This window comes from Hylobates moloch, unplaced genomic scaffold, assembly GCF_009828535.3.
Source record: "Hylobates moloch isolate HMO894 unplaced genomic scaffold, HMol_V3 SCAFFOLD_5, whole genome shotgun sequence".
NCBI classification, from domain to species: domain Eukaryota; kingdom Metazoa; phylum Chordata; class Mammalia; order Primates; family Hylobatidae; genus Hylobates; species Hylobates moloch.
Window position 1 is genome coordinate 106,718,159 of NW_026652280.1, and position 22,565 is coordinate 106,740,723.

The 22,565-nt window shown below is 37.4% G+C and overlaps 1 protein-coding gene across 10 annotated transcripts in view; it reads left to right on the forward strand.

Moving 5' to 3' along the window:
* Window positions 1-22,565, forward strand: part of FMO5 (flavin containing dimethylaniline monoxygenase 5) — a 344,784-nt gene that overhangs the window by 74,024 nt on the left and 248,195 nt on the right. The window contains exon 3 of one of the 10 annotated variants that reach the window (XR_009213641.1): window positions 10,917-11,058. The exons of 8 other annotated variants lie outside the window; for them this stretch is intronic. The gene's annotated coding sequence lies outside the window, so the exon portion shown is untranslated. The remainder of the gene's footprint in view (window positions 1-10,916; window positions 11,059-22,565) is intronic. One more of the 10 variants, XR_009213642.1, reaches the window with a different exon arrangement.

The window sequence follows — 22,565 nt, forward strand, 5'->3', positions numbered from 1 at the left end:
AAACCCTGTCAGTTGGATGGTTGAAAAATTCCAAGAAGACAAATTCAGTGACATTTGTTTGTTCATTTCAAATGATGTCACGGCTACAAAATGATAAGAAAAAAGAAACTATAATGGGAACTACTGAAAGCACCACAATTGGGTTTCTGAACTTGCAGAGCCATGTCAAATAATGTATACACAGCAGCCTGAAGAGGTATGCAGGAGTACCTTCAGGAAGATCACAACTTCACACAGGGTTTTGTATGGCTTCTGGCTGGTAAGAATAAATGGAGACCTTTTAAAATTGGCGACAAGCTATTAACCCCCGTGTTAGAGTAAGCTCATTTCTCACTGGCTCTGCATTAGCTCCTTTCTAAAATTGCATTCCACTGTGTTAAATTCCTTTTTGTAAATATCTTATTTTTTATGTAACACATTTTTATTATGAAAAATTAAGAAAATGCAGAAAGATATAAAGAAGGATAAAATCATCCACAGAATCAATGCTACCTTTCAGTATATCCATTCCAGTCTTTTTCTCTATATATGAATCCTGATCTCTGGTTATAAGTTTAAAATTTTAGGAGCACAAATTCCCAAAATTACACTTTATTATTCCATCACACAGAATAAATTTAATATCTCTCTTCTGATTGAACATTTAGATGGCTTCCATTCGTTTTGCTATTATAAATCCTGGAATGAAAATTTTCAGACATGAGTATCTGTGAACATCTCTGATTATTTCTCAGAATTAAATTTTAAGTCAGCCTATTTTTACATAACTATTTTTCTCAAGAGTTAAAAAATTTTTTTCAGGGTTAATAAGATGTAAGAAATTTCAACCAATAATATATATTTTACTTAGATATTTTTCTTGTTTCCTTATTAAAGTAAACTTTAGTAGTCTAAGATTTAAGCTCAGAAACTATTCTGTTTCCTGAAAAGATAATGGATACAATTGCCAAATTTGTATTAAGCTATGCTTTCTAATCTCTGAACCTTTAATGTGAACTGTAATTTTTATTTCTTTTTCTGTCTTGAAAGGAAGATGATATAGTAGAAACAGTGGGCTCTTGAGCCTGAAAGATGTAGTTTGAAAATCTACATCTGCCATTTACTAGATGTAGACAGTGGAAAAGTTAGCTGATCTCTGTTCTTAGTTTGCTCATTGTATTCTGATATTAATGGTGTCTATCTTACAATTGTTGAAAAAAATAATATGAGATAATATAAGTTACATGCCCTGGTGCATTATATGTGCTCAATACTCTTTAATAGGTTAAAAAGTTCCAGTTTATCCCTACTTTATTGATAGGTTTCATCATGAATGGATGTTGAATTTTCTTGAATGATTTTTCTGCATCTACACAGATAATATATGTGTTTTCTTATTTAGTCTGTTAATACGGTAAATTATACGGATTGACTTTTTGAATGATAAACTAACTTTGCATTCCTAGAATCAATCTCAATTAATTGCAATGTATTATCCTTTTTATATGCTTCTGGATTCAATTTGCTAATATTTTGTGGAGGACTTTTACACCTATATTTATGATCTATAGTTTTCTTTTCTTGTAATATCTTTGTCTAGTTTTGTTATCAGGGTCATGCTGGCCATATAAAATATGTGCAGAAATTTCTCTCCTCTTACATTTTCTATGAGAAATTGTATATAATTAGTATAATTTGTTCCTTAAATGCCTTGTCAAATTCAACAGTGAAATCATATAAGCCTGATGTTCTCCCCCCTCACTCTGCCCTTCCCCAACAGGCCCCAGTGAGTGTTGTTCCCCTCCCTGTGTCCATGTGTTCTCATTGTTCAGCTCTCATTTATAAGTGAGAACATGCAGTGTTTGGTTTTCTGTTTCTGTGTTAGTTTGTTGAGGATAATGACTTCCAGCTTCATCCACGTCCCTGCAAAGGACATGATCTCATTACTTTTTATGGCTGCATAGTATTCCATGATGTATATGTACCACATTTTCTTTATCCAGTCTGTCATTGATGGGCATTTGAGTTGATTCCATGTCTTTGGTATTGTGAATAATACTGCAATGAACATATGCGTGCATGTATCTTTATAATAGAATGAGTTAGGCTGGGCACGGTGGCTCATGCCTATAATCTCAGCACTTTGGGAGGCCGAGGTGGACGGATCACGAGGTCAGGAAATCGAGATCATCCTGGCTAACATGGTGAAACCCCGTCCCTTCTAAAAATACAAAAAAAAAAACAAAATAAGCTGGGCGTGGTGGCATGTGCTGGTAGTCCCAGCTACTCAGGAGGCTGAGGCAGGAGAATCGCTTGAACCTGGAAGGCAGAGGTTGCAGTGAGCTGAGATCACGCCACTGCACTCCAGCCTGGGTGACAGAGTGAGACTCTGTCTCAAAAAAAAAAAAAAAATGATTTATATTCCTTTGGATCTGTACTCAGTTAATGGGATTGCTGGGTCAAATGGCATCAGTTCTAAATCTTTGGGGACTCACCACACTGTCTTCTGCAATGGTTGAACTAATTTGCATTTCCACCAACAGCGTAAAAGTGTTCCTACTTCTCCACAGTCTCACTAGCATCTGTTGTTTCTTTACTTTTTAATAATCACCATTCTGACTGGTGTGAGATAGTATCTCATTGTGGTTTTGATTTGTATTTGTCTAATGATCAGTGATGTTTAGCTTTTTGTCATATGTTCGTTGGCTGCATGTATGTCCTTTTTTTGGAGAAGCATCTGTCCATATCCTTTGCCCACTTTTTAATGGGGGTTGTTTGCATGCTCGGCTTAATACCTAGGTGATGGATTGATAGGTGCAGCAAACCACCATGGCACGTATTTACCTATGTAACAAACATGCACATCCTGCACATGTACCTCAGAACTTAAAAAATTAAAATAAAAAAAGAAAATAATGTCTACTAAGGCATTATCAAGTCAGTGTGTTCAAGTTTTTCCAATTATCCTGTCCTTTTTTCCTTTCCTTTTCTTTTTTGTTTTAGTGATTTATTATTTGAAGAAAAATCTATCAAGTTCCAGGAAAAAAAAAAAGGAAAAAAAAACAAATCATATGGGCCTGGACTTTTCTTTTTTGGAATGTTTTAAACTAAAAATTCAATTCCTTTAACGTACATAGAACTATCCAGGTTATCCATTTCTTCTTGAGTGAGTTTTGGGACCTTTTGGTGTCTTCAAGAAAGTGTTATGTTTCATCTATGCTGTCAAGTAGTAGTATTCCATAATTATCCTTTTAATGTAGGGTCAGTATTGATCACTCTTGTCTTATTCCTGATATTTATAATTTGTGTCTTCTGTCTTTTTTTCTTAGTCAGCCTGCCTAGATGTTTATCAATCATACTGCTCTTTTTAAAGAACTAGTTTATTTTCACAGATTTTTCTCCACTGTTTCAATTTCATTGATTTTTTCTCAAATCTTTATTGTTTCTTTACTTTTATTTGCTTTGGGTTTAATATACTCTTCTTTCTCTAAGGCAGAAGTTTAGGTTAATGATTATAGATACAAGCTTTTGTAATATACACATTAAGTGGTATATATTTCTGTCTAAAACTGCTTTAGCTGTATTTCAGAATTTTTGATTTATTGTGTTTTTGTTTTCATTCAGTTCAAAATATTTAAAAATTTCCTTTGAGACTTTTTTGCTTCATAAGTTATTTTAAAATGTATTGTTTAATAGCCAATATTTAGGAATATTCTAGATATCTTTCTAATATTCTATTATTGCCAAAGAATATGCTCTGCTTGATATTTATTGTTAATAAGAAAGGTGTGTTGAAGTCTCCAACTATAATTGTGCATTTATCTATTTTTCCTTTCAGATCTGTCAGGTTTGGCCTCATGTAATTTGAAGTTCTTTTTCAGGTGTTTACACATGAAGGATAATGTCTCCTTGGAGATGTGATTTATCCTTATGCAATATTCCTTTTAATCCCTGGTGATCTTCCTTCATTCTGAAGTCTATTTTGTCTAAAATTAATATATCTTTTGCCCACTTTTACTATGCAACATTTGCATAGTATATCTTTCTCTCTTCTTTTACTTTCAACTCGCCCCTTTCTTTATATTTACAGTGGGTTTCTTTTAGACAGTATATAGTTGGATATTGACTTTTAAAACCCAGTTTGAAGGCTCTAGGGAAGAATACCTTTCTGTCTCTTCCTAACAGCTAGTGTTCTTGACAATCCCTGTTGTTCCTTGACTTGTAGCTGCATCACTCCAATCTTTGCCTCTATTTTTGCATGGCACTCTCATTTGTGTGTGCCTTTATTTGTCCTCTCCTTTTCTTATAATGATGCCACTAATTGTATTTAGGCCCCACCTTAATCCAGTATAATCTCATCTTAAATAATTACACCTTCAAAGGCACTCCTTCCAAATAAGATCACATTCTGGTTAGACATTAATGTTAGGGGAACACTATTCAACCCAATATATTTATTTTAATTTAATTCATTTCTGACATTCTGCATTTCTTTGTATAGATCCAAGTTTCTGACTTACAGTATATTTCTTATACCTGAAAAACTTTCATTAACATTTGTTTAGAGTATATTTGTTGGCAGCGCATTCCCTCAGTTTTTATCGTCTGAGAAAATCCTTATTTCTCTCAATATTTGAAGGATGTCTTCAGGTTAACAGGTTATTTTTTTCTTTTTTCCCATTTAGCACTTTAAAGAGGTCACACCATTTCATTTAGCAACTGTGTAGTTTCTGATGTGAAGTCTGCTGTAATTCTTATTTGTGATGCTGTATTGGTTGTTTTTTTCCTCCTACTACTTGTCTCTTCCTTCTCAAATTCCAATTTTGTATATGTTAGACAGTTTGGTACTGTACCATATCTCTTGGACACCCTGGCTTAAAAATTGTTTTTAGCTCTTTTTTTCTCCTTGTGTTTGGTTTGTGTAATTTCTATTGACCTATTTTCTTCTTTTTTTTTTTTTAAATTTTTGAGATGATTGTCACTCTGTCACTGAGGCTGGGGGCAGTGGCATGATCTTGGCTCACCACAGCCTCTGCCTCCCAGTTTCAAGAGATTCTCCTGCCTCAGCCTCCTGAGTAGCTGAGATTATAGGTGTCCACCACTGCATCCAGCTATTTTTTTTTTTTTTGTGATTTTTCATAGAGACAGGGTTTCCTTTTTTTTCTTTTTCTTTTTTTTTTTTTGAGACGGAGTCTCGCTGTGTCACCCAGGCTGGAGTGCAGTGGCACAATCTAGGCTCACTGCAGGCTCCCCCTCCTGGGTTCACGCCATTCTCCTGCCTCAGCCTCTTGAGTAGCTGGGACTACAGGCACCCACCACCACGCCTGGCTAATTTTGTTTTTGTATTTTTACTAGAAATGGGGTTTCGCTGAGTTAGCCAGGATGGTCTTGATCTCCTGACCTTGTGATCCGCCCGCCTCAGCCTCCCAAAGTGCTGGGATTACAGGCATGAGCCACCATGCCTAGCCTGAGATGGGGTTTCACCATGTTGGCCTGGCTGGCCTCGAACTCCTGACCTCAAGCGATCCACTCACCTTGGCCTCCTAAAGTGTTGGGATTACAGGTGTGACCCACTGCACCCGGCCTCTATTGACCTGAAATAATTTCACCAATTATTTCTTCAGCTGTATCAAGTTTATTGAAGAGCCTGTTAAATTAATTCTTGATTTTTGTTACCATGTTTTTCATTTATTGCCCTTTCATTCGATCTTTTCTTATAGTTTTCACCTCTCTGCTGAAATCAACTATGTGATCTTGCAGATTGGTTACTTTTTCCATTAGGGCTTTTAAGCTATTAACATTATAATTTTAAATTCCTTGTCTGATAGTTTAAAAATATTTTTCATATTTGAATTTGGTTTTGATGTTTGTATTGTCTCTTCAGGCTGTATTTTTTCCTACCTTTATTTTTAAGATGGGGTCTCACCCTGTTGCCCAGGGAGTGCAGTGGTGTGATCATGGCATACTGCAGCCTCAAACTCCTGGGCTCAAGCAATCCTCATGCCATAGCCTCATAAGTAGCTGGGACTATAGGCATACACCACCATGCTGGGCCAATTAAAAAAGTATTTTTCAGAGATGTGGGTCTTGCTATGTGTCTGCCTGGAAGCCAGGCTTTGGTGTAAGAATGGGCAAGAAGAGTTGCAGAGTCTGCCTGTTGTTGATAGTCCATGTGCCTCAGGTTAAAACACCTTTGTTTGGTCCCAAAGAGTAGTTTGAGTGCTAAAAACAGATTAAAATGAAATGGTCTATAGCCAAAGATGTTTTGGAGCTTGGAGAAAATCCCTGCAGCGTTGGTTCACAGAGAGGAAGCCATGTTTGAAGCACTTTAAAGTCTATGGGTGGTGAGGACATGTGAGGATATGGAGTCAGTTTGGGCAGGCAGGCTGGATGGTGGAATCATTAATTAAAGCAGGAAATACATGAGATAGAGCAGGTTTAGGGGGAGGAGATAGTGGATTAGATTCAAGTAATGTTGAATGTTAGGTAACTGTGGGATCTTCATGCAGAAATTCCCAAAAGGCGGTTCAAAATACAGGATTTGGTCTCAGGAGACAGGCTAGAACTGCAGATATTAATTTGGGAGTCATCCTGAAGACAACTGTTGCAGCAACAGACGTACATAAATTCCATCAAGGAGAATAGATACAGTGAGAGGAGAGGAAGGCTAAGGTGGGAATCTTGTGCTTCTCAATGTTTACAGGAAATGTGGTGAAGAGGTATCCAGGAAGGATTTGAAAATACCACCCTATCTAGGTCAGCTGTAGGCATTGCTTTTCCTAAGTAATTTCCCTAAATAATAAGCATTTCCCTTATTAGTCTCTTATTAGCAATGATTTACAATAAATCAGCACTGGAACTGAGCTGGGAATCTGCATGTACTCCTGGAAATTTCTTATGTGTGTGTGTTATTCTGTTTTCTCTGTTAACTGCATAAACTTCGAGTCATTTGAAAATCAGTGACATGGTTTTTTTTTAACTCCTCATATCAAAAAGATAGATATGAAAATCTCTTTTATAGGTATATGTCTAGATGTATTCACACGAAGAAATGAAATTCCTCATGGAAGGTGGTTCTGTAAGAGTTTACTTTGGGAAACTGATCCAAACACCACCCAGTCTATGGATATCTGAATTAGAAAACTGAATATAAATTTTCAGGGATTTTCTAAAATATAGTTTCTGAGGTTGCACACACTGCTTATTATAAAGGCCTTGAAATGTGACTTCATATTAGTTGAAGTCAGTTCCTGAGGAACATATTCATGGGGCATTAAAAAAAAAATCTCTCTCTATATGTCTACATATAACTTTTTTTCCTTAGTTTGACTGGCTAATCTAATTTATTGTGGGCCAGGGGGATAAGATGGGATAAGTAGTAATGTGAATCTATTTTTTCTTATTCTTTCTTTTTTCTTTTTTATTTTTTTTCAGACAGGGTTTTGCTCTGTTGGCTCTGTTGCCCAGGCTGGAGTGCAGTGGTGCGATCTTGGCTCTCTGCAGCGTCAACCTCCCAGGCTGTCAATTCTCCCACTTCAGCCTCCTGAGTGGCTGGGACCACAGGCATGCACCACCACACCTGGCTAATTTTTTGTATTTTTTGCAGAGACAGGATTTGGACATGTTTCCCAGGCCGATCGCAAACTCCTGGGTTCAAGTGATCTGCCAACCTCAGCCTCCCAAAGTGTTGGGATTACAGGGTGAGCCACTGTGCCCCGCCTTATTTTTTCTTATTACTCATCATCCCTGATATAGTTTGGATATTTCACCCTCTAAATTTCATGTTGAAATTTGATCCCAGATGTTATAAGTGGGGCCTAGTGTGAGGTTTGGTTCCTGGGGGCAAATCTGTCATGAACAGCTTGGTGCCATCCTTGCAGTAATGAGTTCTCATTCTATTAGTTCATGGCATGACTGATTGTCAAAAAGCCTGGCATCTCCTCCTTTCTCTCGTTCTTTCTGTCTCGCTACTTTACATGCCAGCTCCACTTCCCTTTCTGTCATGATTGGAAGCTTCCTGAGACCCTCACCAGAAGATGCTGGTGCCATGCTTCTTGTACAGCCTGCAGAACTGTAAGCCAAATAAAACTCTTTTCTTTATGAACTACCCAGCATCAGGTGTTCCTTTTAGAGCAATGCAAAAAGGACTGAGACAGTCACCACCGTCGTCATTAAAATTTATTATCAGCAATCACCACCTATACGTGACACTTTCTGTAATACAATATACACTTGTCCCTTAGAATTTAAATACTTATTCCTAGGAATAGGTAGCCTCATTGTAAACCCTCTCCCTGTACAATAATGACTTTATTCTCCATGATCGCATGGAGATAGTTAGATTTCATAGAAAAAAATAATTTGAGGGTGATTTTTCTTAGACTGGTTCTGTACCAAAAAATTGGCTTTAAAAAAAATCTTGCTTAGGCCGGGCGTGGTGGCTCACGCCTGTAATCCCAGCACTTTGGGAGGCCGAGGAGGGCAGATCACAAGGTCAGGAGTTCGAGACAAGCCTGGACAACATGGTGAAATCCTGTTTCTTCTAAAAATACAAAAATTAGCTGGGCGTGGTGGCACACACCTGTAATCCTAGCTACTCAGGAGACTGAGGCAGAAGAATTGCTTGAACCTGGGAGGCGGAGGTTGCAATGAGCCGAGATCACACCACTGCACTCCAGCCTGGGCAACAGGTTAAGACTCTATCTCAGAAAAAAAAAAAATTTTGCTTAATAGTTTCAAAGTATGTTTTTCTTTAATGATTAAATTGATTTTAGTATAATGCATCCAATCAAAACCCAATGAGTTGCTTTGAAAAGATGCAACATTTTTACATACCTGAATTCAAACAGTATTTTTCAAACTGAGTAATGGATAGAAACAAACATTAGATAATAATAGCTAACACTAGTTAAATTTATATTATGTGCTAACTTTTTACATGTATTACATCTAAGCTTTTTACATGTATTAACTTATTTGATTCACATAATAACCTATAAGACAACCTACCACACCCATTTTGGAGATAAATAAACTGAGGCACAGAGGGTTTAAGTCATATAATAATTATTAATAGTGATACCTGATAATATCTTATATTTGCAAACTGCTCTATAGTCTTGAAAGCCCATGCATTCTTATCTTTGATTCTGAGAATTCAAGGCATGTGATTAATATGCCAGTACAGCTTTCATTAAAAATTCCACACCTCAGGGGCTTCAGGAGCTTAAAGTATTTAAATTTCAATAGAAAGTTGGTACTGAAGTTAAGCATAAATAATTTTAAAATATAAACTGTGGAAAATAAGCATAGGGGTCTTAAAAGAGGAATTTTTTTTTTTTTTGCTTTGGCAATAAATGAAGTGTTTTGTTGACTAACCTTAAGGGATTTATTTCCTCAAAAGAAACAAAATGGGCATAAACTAAACTAGAGTAACTGATGTGATTTTGAAAATCCTTACAGCACGTCAGGGAAACATCTACTTATATTTAATTTCAATAACACAAAGCAATGATTAAAATTTTTAAATCAAATTTTCATGTTGCCCAGTAAGTTGCTGATCTACTTAAACCACACACACACACACACACACACACACACACACACGTGCATGCACGCTCTCACACACACACACACAAAATACCAGTACGTAGGACAATTTCTCTAAAAGAAAACCAAATTATTTCAGGTGCTTGTGGTGAAGTTAATTTATTGCCGTGAATATATGAATTATTTTCACCTGGCCTAGATTTCTATTTGTAAGCTCTCCCATAATATGAGTGCCTAGAACCAGATAACATATTCAGAGGTCATTGTGCAGGCCAATGTGTTCTCAAACTTGAATGTGCATGTAAATAACCTGCAGTTCCAGTAAGTTCCCATGCAACACCAATGCTGCTGACCCAGGGACCACAGTTGAGCCACAAGCATAAGCTCTTTCCACCTAACAGACAGAGCTACACTTACCTCTAAAATTAGTAGGTTAAGTCTTTTCTTAATAATTATTTGTCAAGAAAAATTCTTCATTGCATCTCAGAAATTTATTCTAGCATTTAATATTTCTTTCATTGCTTTATATCTCACCTGCACTTCTCCTAGTGTAAAGGAAAAAGGAAAGACAAATTGCTACCTCTTATGACATGTAAGTGCCTTATAGCTATAAAATTCTTCAAGCTATGAAATTCTTACTTTCTTTCAGGATTTTCCAATAATCTTTCTTTGGTAGTGGCTAGTTTTCAATTCAAACCAATTTAGTTCCTCCATAGGGTCTAATACAGCTCTATAATAGGTATTATAAAGAGACCCAAAGGGGAGTAAGACCTAATTCCTGTCTTCAATAAACAATCTAATGGGAAGGTAAACTACAATATGAGGCAGAGAGCTTTATGACATTTTGTTTACTTTTAAAATTATTATTATTTTTTTTCCTTTATTAATCTTTGGTCAGATAGCCCCTGGCTAAACACTTGTAGGAATAGAACACTCAGTGCTTGCTCAGAGCCCCCAATTCCATCTTAAATACACATACCTTGAAGTTACAGTCTGAGCCTTTCAATTCTATATGAAAATGTAGCCTGGAGCCTCATGTACAAGCATGCATTCAATAAATGTTTGATGAATATAGAAGCACCGTAAAGAACGTCTATGGGATTAGAGACACCAAAAGCTTTTTAAAGACGTAGCACTGTGGTGGACCTTAAAGGACTTAAACAGGCAGAAATAGGGGGATAATCATTTGAGGTAAAGAGCGCAGAGAAGCAGAGCCATGGAGGCTGGTGCCCAGAATTGGGTCTTTCCTTCTAAGTTGCTCCAACTTTTGTCCCCCTCCTTTTTGTCTCAAATCACATATTCTTTGAAAATTATGAAGGGAGTAACCTAGAGATTTACTTCTGTTAGAGTATGATTTAGGCTTCTGTTTCATTGTTTCCTAAACAAAGATCCAGACTGGTTGACCTCTGAGGTCCCTTCTATCTCAGCAGCCTATGGTGATGATAAAAAGATGACCTTGTTGTTCTCACCTATTCAGCACCGGACACCTTCCTGGAAAATATGTGATTAGCCAGTCAAGGCCACCTCAAAGTAAGACACTGTGTTTTCCTATCCTCTTGTACATATTACTAATACCAACACTGTTCATCTTATTAAATACTTGTTGAGCATGTGCTATGTGCCAGGCAATCTTCATGGATTATCCCATTTATTCTCAAAACAACTAAAAAGTGTAAATACTGTTATTAACCCCATTTTGCAGATAAGAAAACTGAGACTTTAAGAGTTTATCCTGCTATTCTGAATTCGGAGTCTCATTTTTGACTAATGAGCAACACCCCCTTTTCAAAACAATGTATGAATATTCAATTACATGCTCACAACTCTACTTACTTGCTTCATTCCAAGAATTTCTCAGTAATCCACTTGGCATATTGAATTGAAATCTCCACCTTTCTACTTAATTGAAGCGTGTAAATATAAGATATTTATACATAGAAATTTATAATTTCTACTTAATTGAAGTGTGTAAATATAAGATATTTATACATAGAGACCTGATAACTATTCTTTCTTTTTTTTTAACATTGCAACTTCTTGTCTCATTAATTGAATTTAGGCTACTTAAGCAAGCATTTTATAATATATAGAGAGTAATGAGGTACCTCTACTGGAGATATTCAAATAGAGGCTGGATTGCTGCATCTCCTGCAAAGAAGATTAACTCATGTCTCAAGTGAAGATCTTTTGAGTTGATTCTTATAGTCCTTTTTAGCTCCAAGATTTCATTGTTCTGTCAATGTGAAAACAGCATTTTTATGACCACGAAAATTTCATATTTCATAAGATCAGATCAGACCAAGTGCATCAGTTGTCTCTTAGTATTTCACCTACCTTGTGGAAATCCACTTTTGGTGTTTATGAACTTCTTCCAGGAAGGTAAACATTTCACATGACCAAAAGCCTCCTTGGCTCCAATATTATGTAATATATATATGTATCCCTTATTTTATGTCATTTATCAAATAGAGATTTTAAAATTTTTTATTTTGGAACAATTATAGATTCACAGGAAAAGTTAAGGAACTATACAGGGAGTCTTGTCTTTACATTTCATTTTTTAAATAAAAACTATATAGGGATTTTAAATTTCAAAAGTAGCACATGCTCACTGAAAAATTTCACATAAGTGAAAAATACATAAAATGTAAATGGAATGTCTTCCCTTTCACAGAACACTCTGCTCAGCACCACTGTTCACAGTGTGTTATTTGTGTTTGATTGACCAAATAACAGAAACTGGCTTAACAAACAATCCCAGCTTCTTTCCATCTCTACATAGCCCTGTGATTGACAGTAATGATAGCCCCAAATATAATGGTGGCTACTGCTTATTAAGTACTTACAAGGTACCAGGAACCGTACTGGGTGCTTTGTACACACAGTCTCATGTATGTATCACAACAACCTTATATAGTAGGTGTTGATTTTTTTTTTTTATACTTTAAGTTCTAGGGTACATGTACACAATGTGCAGGTTTGTTACATATGTATACATGTGCCATGTTGGTGTGCTGCACCCATTAACTCCTCATTTACGTTAGGTATATCTCCTAATGCTATCCCTGTCACCCCACTACAGGCCCCAGTGTGTGGTGTTCCCCACCCTGTGTCCAAGTGTTCTCATTGTTCAGTTCCCACCTGTGAGTGAGAACATGCGGTGTTTGGTTTTCTGTCGTTGTGATAGTTTGCTCAGAATGATAGTTTCCAGCTTCATCCATGTCCCTACAAAGGACATGAACTCATCCTTTTCTATGTCTGCATAGTATTCCATGGTGTATATGTGCCACATTTTCTTAATCCAGTCTATCATTGATGGACATTTGGGTTGGTTCCAAGTCTTTGCTATTGTGAATAGTGCCACAGTAAACATATGTGTGCCTGTGTCTTTATAGCAGCAAGATTTATAATCCTTTGGGTATATACTCAGTAATGGATGGCTGGGTCAAATGTTATTTCTAGTTCTAGATCCTTGAGGAATCACCACACTGTCTTTCACAATGGTTGAACTAGTTTACAGTCCCACCAACAGTGGGAAAGTGTTCCTATTTCTCCACATCCTCTCCAGCACCTGTTGTTTCCTGACTTTTTAATGATGGCCATTCTAACTGGTGTGAGATGGTATCTCATTGTGGTTTTGATTTGCATTTCTTTGATGGCCAGTGATGATGAGCATTTTTTCATGTGTCTGTTGGCTGCATAAATGTCTTCTTTTGAGAAGTGACTGTTCATATCATTCACCCACTTTTTGATGGGGTTATTTGATTTTTTCTTGTAAATTTGTTTAAGTTCTTTGTAGATTCTGGATATTAGCCCTTTGTCAGATGGGTAGATTGCAAAAATTTTCTCCCATTCTGTAGGTTGCCCGTTCACTCTGATGGTAGGGAAACTGATGCTTCAAGTTACCTGGCTACTATATTAGGGGCTGGGATTTAACCCATGTCCATCTGACTCTAAAGACCATACTCTTTCCAATTCCCTGTTCTGCGTTCCATAATTCCATAAAATAAAGAGAGAGAGAAAGATCCAAATAAGAAAAATACCTACCTCTTTTCAATCTCCTGAGAATCGGTTCAATCAGCAGCAACAACGAAACAAAACAAGTCAAAACAAAAGTTAATGCTAACACTGATCAAATGAATTTCTTGGAATTAAAAAAAGGATGAAATTATTGACTTATTTTTCCACCAATTATATTTACCCTATCAGCCTCATGATGAGACCATATAGTATTTATTGGGCACATATTTCTCAGTATCTGTGTCTGCCTGAAACATGACATAGATTTGCACTTCTTAACCTGTGTTAACTTTGACAAGAGGGTAACTCTATGGAGGTCTCACAGAAAATTGCACTCCTCCCAAGCCTATGCCAGAGGTAGCATAGAGCCACTGGCAAATTCTGAGCCCCCTCTCATGAACATGTATGTCAGAGTGGAGAAAGACTGGCCTGCAATGCCCTACCTATGAGAAGGTGCCTTAGGTCCTTGACCCTGGTATCACAGAGCCTGATACTCCCAGTGGCATCCAAGCTGAAAGGGGACCCAAAGCTTGGGGCTCAAAGACTGTTCACGATCAACTCAGGTGGAAGTCAGGGGAACAGGAAAGATATAAAATCCAGCAGTTTAGTCAGACCTACAGAGAAAGATTAAGAAGGGACATCTCAGCTGACCTCTGGAGGACATTTCTGTTCAGTGGTTCTGGTGCAAACATCTTAGACACCTGAGGAAAAGAACAGCCTGTTGGGGCATAAATGTGGCGCCATGGCCCTGTAAGAACAATGGTTCCAATGGAGACCATGTGGCACGTTCTGCACAGTTCCCAGCCAGAGAGCAGCAATCCTGCTTCTTTCTTTCCCAATCAATAATCTCTAAGGCAAATGATTGGGGATGAAATTATTTACAAATAACTTTAAATGTATATTTATAATAAAAAGAATCATAGGTAAAGTAAATCATTTGCAAGCTTCAAGCCTGTATTATAGTCAATAAATTGCTTGCAACACACCTCTTCCAAACATCAATGTGTTGCCACATAAAGATGAGAACCCCTGGTTAGCGAATAAATGTTTCCAAATACATGTTTTGTATGAATTTAATCAAATTTCTTTAAACAATTATTTTGTCTGCACCTATTGTTGTACTGTAATGTGTAATAGTGGAAATATATCCCTATGCTTTCTCCCGAAAAATTATTCCTTTCTGTCCTGCTTGTCAAAAATAGAATACTAATACTTTGCATTTTGTATTATGCCATGAAAATTTTTTCACTTATATTATCTCACTTAAATAACTCAGGCATTCCTTAGGTTCTGGAGTAGATAATTTCTAAAGTAAGTTCTACTCTAATTCTATAAGTTGTACTGTTGAAATTTATACACACAGAAAAGATGTTAAAAATACATCATTACATAAGTGTTACCAAATGGTAATAAAAATATGCACAATATACAGTATGTTTATTAAGTGGTAGGTATGTCCTGACATTGGGCAGCTTTTCTCAATTGTGATGATAAATAACCTACGTACCACTGAGTCTCACTGAAAGGCTTGGATTTCTGGCTTTGGGGGTGGGGCTTGTGCTCCCCACACTACTATGGAAAGAATACTCTTTGGTACAACTGGCTATTGAACTCCATGCATGATGAGGGGGACCTGCCACTCCAGGAGCTGCCTACGGCGTAGTCATTGCCTAACACAGGAACCAAAAATCCCCTTTGATCACTCCATGATTCCTTCTTCTAGGATGGCCATGTATAAGTGCCTGTGGACTGTCCTTTGGGGAGTATCCATCTAATCTCTCTCTAAGCAGATGTTCTGGGACTTCTCCAAGTACAAACACAACTCAAGGGCAGCAGCTTGATTAGAAAGTGTAGAAATGAAGAGCAATTAGTTCTCTCTTGGATTCATTAAGGTTATGGCAATCATCTTTTCCCAGCATGCAATGAAGAGGTCAGCTTTCTAGCTCTTTGGAGACATTGTGAATGGAGTTTGGTACTGGATTTGTTGTCAGGAGTTGTGGTGGCTAAAGCCTGAAAGACAGCCTTGTCCTCCTCCTCGTTAGTGAGTGAAGGGGTATGCATGGATGTGGGCTTATTTGGTTGGATTTTACAACACATAAGGGAGTTTTCTCTGTTTGTTATGGTGGCCTCGGCCATGGGCTTTGCTTGGACCTAGCCTCTTCATGCCACATGCCCCACCGGAGGGACTGTATCTGGAGCCACAGTACTACAGCACGTCTGCTGTCTCAGCTTCAAGCAGCTCCTAGTTAGGGCTGCCCCCTGCATGCAGTGCTTCCCTTCTTTCCCACCAGCACCCCTTAGACCTTTGTGGCCCCTGATTTCTGGTCCTGCCATTGCTCATAACCTGGTGATGGCACTGCTTGCTGTGGAGTTCTGAAGGGGAAAAAGACAGAGCCATCAAATAGCTCTGTAGGGCCCAGATGTGGAGAAGGTATAAGTCTGAAAATCTTACAGTATTTTCCTGCACCGAATGAAGATAAAAACATTAGACGGTGTTAAGAGTTAAGTCACTAAAGCTCGAAAATCCCCTAGCAACGGGTTTTTCCATGTGCGAAGAAGTAGCACAGAAATGGAGATTCTTAAAACCCTTAGGGTCATTAGCCTTCAGGGAAATGTAAATCAAAATTGTATTTGATGTAGTGCTTCATACATACCAGGATGGTTATAATAAAAGGCAGACATAACAATAAGTGTTGGTGAGGATGTAGAGAAATTAGAAACCCCATTCACTGTTCTTAGTAATGTAAAATGGTGCCACTGCTTTGAAAACAGTCTGGAAGTTCTTTAAAAAGTTAAACATAGATTTACCATATGATCCAACACTTCCTTTCCTAGCCATACACCCAGGATATATAAAAATATTTGTCTACCAAAAATTTGTACATAAATTTTTATAGGAGCATTATTCATAAAAAGTTAAAATAACCAAAATGTCTATCGAGTGATAAATGGGTTAATAAAATCTGGTATATCTATATGATGGAAATTATTTAGCAGTAGGAAGGAATGAAGTACTGATACTTGCTGTCATGTTGATGAAACTTGAAAACATTATATCAATTGAGAGACGCTAGACATACCAGGCACATACTATATGATTTCCTTTATATGAAACATCCAGAATAGCAATATCCAACAACACAGAAACAGATTAGTGGTTGTTTAGAGCTACACAATTGGGGGCAAATAGGGAGTGACTGCTATTTTTTGGGACTGGATAATTAAAATGTTCCAAAGTGTCAGTGAATTAGAGAACAAAGCATGCAACATCACAATGTGTTAAGTGCTCAGCACAGGTATAGCTGTTTGTCCTGGTGGGATGGGCATCAGAGTTGTCAAAAGATGCTATGTGGAGTGGGCACAATTATAATTGAAACTAGAATGTTTATGTTTTTCTGTAATCCAGAATGGGATCTAGTTGCTGACCTCACTAGAGAATCTGTGTTTTCCTGTCAACCTCCTCACTGCACTCTTGACCTCCTTGTTTCTCGGGCTGTAGGTGATGGAGTTCAACACTGGAGTCACAACACAAAAAAGCACAGAGACCAGGATGTCTGTGTCTAGGGAGCACCCTTCTCTGGGCCTGCCATAGTTGAAGTGGTCTGTTGCAAAGAAGACCACCACCATGGTGATGTGGGAGGCACAGGTAGAGCAGGCCTTGCTCCTGCCCTGAGCAGAGGGAATCCTAATGATAATAGAGATGAGGAATATGTAGGACATTGCCATAAACAGGCAGGGGCTCAGGCCAGTGGTGGCCCTTACCACGTGGAGCACAGACTCATTGACACAGGTGTCTGAGCAGGAGAGCTTCAGGAGCAATGGGATGACACAGAGAAAGTGGCTGATTGGGTTGGATTTACACAGAATGAATGTGGCTGTCAGTGCTGTGTGTGTCCCAGAATTGAGCAGCCCACACATCCAAAACCCAGTCACCAAACAGACCTTTCCGCTCATTAGGAGCTTATATTGAAGAGGGTGGCAAATGGCCACACAGTGGTCATAAGTCATGGCAGCCAGCAAGACACCCTCAGTGCTGGCTCATGACGCAAGGAAGAAGATCTGGGAAAGGCATCCCTCGTAGGAGATGGTCTTCTTCTCCTGGAAGAAGTTCACCAGCATGACCAGGATGGTGGTAGACATGTAGCAGATATCCAGGAAGCTCAGGTTACTGAGGAGATAATACAATGGAGTGTGGAGGGCTAAATCTGCTGGCCACCATTATGAGCATGTTCTCCCAGAGTGTCAGGTAAATGACCAGAAAGACCGGGAAGAACAAGCCTTGTAGGTTGGAGTGGTTAGAAAATACCCAAAAGATGAATTTGGTGACATATGTTTGATTGCTTATTTCAACTGGTGTCACAGCTACAAAACAAAGAAAAAAGAAATCATACAGAGCCTTGCTCTGTCGCCAGGCTGGAGTGCAGTGGCACAATCTCAGCTCACTGCAACCTCCACCTCCCAGGTTCAAGCGATTCTCCTGCATCAGCCTCCCGAGTAGCTGGGAGTACAGGCACGTGCCACCATGCCTGGCTAATTTTTGTATTTTTAGTAGAGATGAGGCTTCACCATTTTGGCCAGGATGGTCTCAATCTCCTGACCTTGTGATCTGCCTTCCTTGGCCTCACAAAGTGCTGGGATTACAGGCATGAGCCACTGTGCCTGGCAAGTAATAAAACAAATTTTATTACAAAAATTTAAGAACATGCAGAAAGCTATAAATAATTCAATCGTCTGCAGAATCAGTCAGTACTACCTTTCAGTATATTTCATTGTAGTTTTTTTCACTTTACATAAATCTTGATCTCTATAGCTTTAAAATATTAACAATTTTTCCAGATTGGAAAAGAAGAACTAAAACTACCTCTATACAAGTATGGCATGATCATATATAGAGAAAATATTAAATAATCTTCTAGAAAACTACTAGCCCTAATAAGCAAATTCAGCAAAGTTGCTCACACAACAATCAGTTGTGTGTTTGTATACTAGCAATGGCAATTCAAAAAGGGAATTAAGACACCAGTTCTACTTACAGTACACCTAAAAGAATTAGGTAGTTAGAATAAATCTTACTAAGGAGGTGAAGAACTTGTACACTGAAAACTACAAAACATTGTTGAAATAAATTAAAGAAAAACCTAAATAAATGGAAATATATCTTACGTTCATTGATAGAAAGACTTAACATTGTTAAGATATCAATACTACCCAAAGTGATCTACAGATTCAATGAAATCCATATCATATTCCAGCAGCCATTTTCATAGACATGTAAAAGCCCCTCCTCAAATTTGTATGGAATTGCAAGGGGCCCTGGATAGCCAAAATAACCTTGAAAAGGAAGAATAAAGTTAGAGGACTCATACTTCCTGGCTTTGAAACTTACAATAGCAATACACTAAACTGAAACAGTATGGTATTGTGATAAGAACAGTCATAGACTGATGGGATAGACCAGAGAGCTCAGAAATCAACCTCCACATATATGGTTAATTGATTTTCTTTTTTTTTCTTATTTATTTATTTATTTTTTATTGTACTTTAAGATCTAGGGTACATGTGCACAACATGCAGGTTTGTTACATATGTATACATGTGCCATGTTGGTGTGCTGCAACCATTAACTCGTCATTTACATTAGGTATATATCCTAATGCTATCCTTCCCTCCTTACCCCACCGCACAACAGGCCCCGGTGTGTGATGTTCCCCTTCCTGTGTCCAAGTGTTCTCATTGTTCATTTCCCACCTATGAGTGAAAACGCGGTGTTTGGTTTTTTGTCCTTGCGATAGTTTGCTAAGAATGATAGTTTCCAGCTTCATCCATGTCCCTACAAAGGACATGAACTCATCCTTTTTTTTATGGCTACATAGTATTCCATGGTGTATATGTGCCACATTTTCTTAATCCAGTCTATCATTGATGGACATTTGGGTTGGTTCCAAGTCTTTGCTATTGTGAATAGTGCCACAATAAATGTACGTGTGCCTGTGTCTTTATAGCAGCATGATTTATAATCCTTTGGGTATATACCCAGTAATGGGATGGCTGGGTCAAATGGTATTTCTAGTTCTAGATCCTTGAGGAATTGCCACACTGTCTTCCACAATGGTTGAACTAGTTTACAGTCCCAACAGTGTGAAAGTGTTCCTATTTCTCCACATCCTCTCCAGCACCTGTTGTTTCCTGACTTTTTAATGATTGTCATTCTAACTGGTGTGAGATGGTATCTCATTGTGGTTTTGATTTGCGTTTCTCTCATGACCAGTGATGATGAGCATTTTTTCATGTGTCTGTTGGCTGCATAAATGTCTTCTTTTGAGAGGTGTCTTTTCATATCCTTCGCCCACTTGTTGATGGGGTTGTTTTTTTCTTGTAAATTTGTTTGAGTTCTTTGTAGATTCTGGGTATTAGCCCTTTGTCAGATGAGTAGATTGCAAAAATTTTCTCCCATTCTGTAGGTTGCCTGTTCACTCTGATGGTAGTTTCTTTTGCTGTGTAGAAACTCTTTAGTTTAATTAGATCTCATTTGTCAATTTTGGCTTTTGTTGCCATTGCTTTTGGTGTTTTAGACATGAAGTCCTTGCCCATGCCTATGTCCTGGATGGTATTGCCTAGGTTTTCTTCTAGGGTTTTTATGGTTTTAGGTCTAATGTGTAAGTCTTTAATCCATCTTGAATTAATTTTTGTATAAGGTGTAAGGAAGGGATCCAGTTTCAGCTTTCTACATATGGCTAGCCAGTTTTCCCAGCACCATTTAGTGAGTAGGAAATCCTTTCTCCATTTCTTGTTTTTGTCAGGTTTGTCAAAGATCAGATGGTTGTAAATGTGTGGTATTATTTCTGAGTGCTCTGTTCTGTTCCATTGGTCTATATCTCTGTTTTGGTACTAGTACCATGCTGTTTTGGTTACTGTAGCCTTGTAGTATAGTTTGAAGTCAGGTAGCATGATGCCTCCAGCTTTGTTCTTTTGGTTTAGGATTGACTTGGCAATGCGGGCTCTCTTTTGGTTCCATATGAACTTTAAAATAGTTTTTTTCCAATTCTGTGAAGAAAGTCATTGGTAGCTTGATGGGGATGGCATTGAATCTATAAATTACCTTGGGCAGTATGGCCATTTTCACGATATTGATTCTTCCTATCCATGAGCATGGAAAGTTCTTCCATTTGTTTGTATCCTCTTTTATTTCATTGAGCAGTGGTTTGTAGTTCTCCTTGAAGACCTCTTCACATCCCTTGGTTAATTGATTTTCAACATGCAAGTCAAGTCTATTCAATGGGGGAAAGAACAGTTTTTCCAGAAAATGATCTGAAGAAAACTGTATATCCACATGCAAGAGAATAAAGTGGGACCCTTAACTTACACTATATACAAAATTAACTCAAAATTGATCAAAGACCTAAACATAAGAGATAAAACTGTAAAAGTCTCAGAAAAAAATTGGGGAGAGTCTTCATGTCATTGGATTTGGATTTGGATTATTATTTCATAGAAATAACACCAAAAGTACAGACAACAAAAGAAAAAGTAGGTAACATTTACTTCGTTGAAATTAAGAAAGTGTCATCCAAACGATGCCATCAATAAAGTGAAAAGACAATCCGTAGAATGGAAGAAAATATCTGCAAATCAGAAATCTAGTAATGCATTAATATTCGTAATATAAAGAACTCCTACAACTCAACAACAATAATAAAAACCACCCAATTCAAACGTGGACACTGGACTTGCGCAGATATTTCTCCAAAGAAGATATGCAAATAAGGGCCTGAAAAGATGCTCAACACCATTAGTCATTAGGAAAATGCAAGTCAACACTACAATGAGATACTAGTTTTTACTTACTAAAATGGCTATAATAAAGAAAATGGAAAATAACAAATGTTGGCAACAATGTGGAGAAATTTTAACCCTCATGAATTGCTGATGTTAATATAAGATGGTGCAGCTGCTTTAGAAAACATTTTGACAGTTCCTCAAAAAGTTAAACATAGAACTACCATATGATCCAGCAAGTCTGCTCCTAGGAATACATCTGAAAGAATTGAAATCAGGTACTCAAACAGATATTTGTATATCCAAGTTCATAGCATCCTTGTTCACAATTGCCAGAAGTAACCCCAGTGTCCATCAGCAGACACAAAATGTGGTATACATACAACGAATTGTTATTTAGCCATAAAAAGGAATGAAATTTTTATATACTGCAACATGGATAGACCTTGAAGACATTATGCTAAGTAAAATACGCCAGATATAGAAAGATAAATATTGTATTTGTACTCCACTTACATGAAATACCTGGAACATGCAAATTAATGGAGACGGAAAATAGAATAGAGGTTACCAGGGGCTTGAAGGTGAGTTGAAATGGGGAGTTACCATTTAATAGGTACAGAGTTTATGTTGAGGATGATGAGTTTTGGTTATAGATAACAGTGATGGTTATACAATATTGTGAATGTATTTCATGCCATAAAATTGTACACTTATAAATGGTCAACTAATAAATATATGTATTTTACCACAATTAAAAATAAATGACAAAAAGTTATGAGCTTCATTTCTTAGGGATGCATTGCATTTCATCATATGAAATAAACTTCATATCTCCTTTTTGGTTAAACATTCAGATTGTCTCCATTCCCTATGAATGCTGTAATTTCGCACGTAAATGTGAGCATCTCTGATTATCTCTTCAGAATAAAAATGTAAGTCTCTGTTTTGAAATGTACTAATTTTTAAAAATCACTTGGGTCATTTATCTTTTCAGAGTTCAAAAGGTACAAAAATTTTAAACATATGTACTTAGATATGTTACCTTATTGAATTGTATTAATCCAAGATTTTTCCTCAGCCCACCATTACATATTTCTTGAAAAAAATTCATAGAATTACCCACTTTCTACTAAGCTATCCATTGTAATAAGCTCACAACCATTTTTATGAACTGTAATTTTCTCATCTTTTTCAACCTTAGGAGGTGATATGTTGGAAAGAGTGGGCTCTTGAATCAG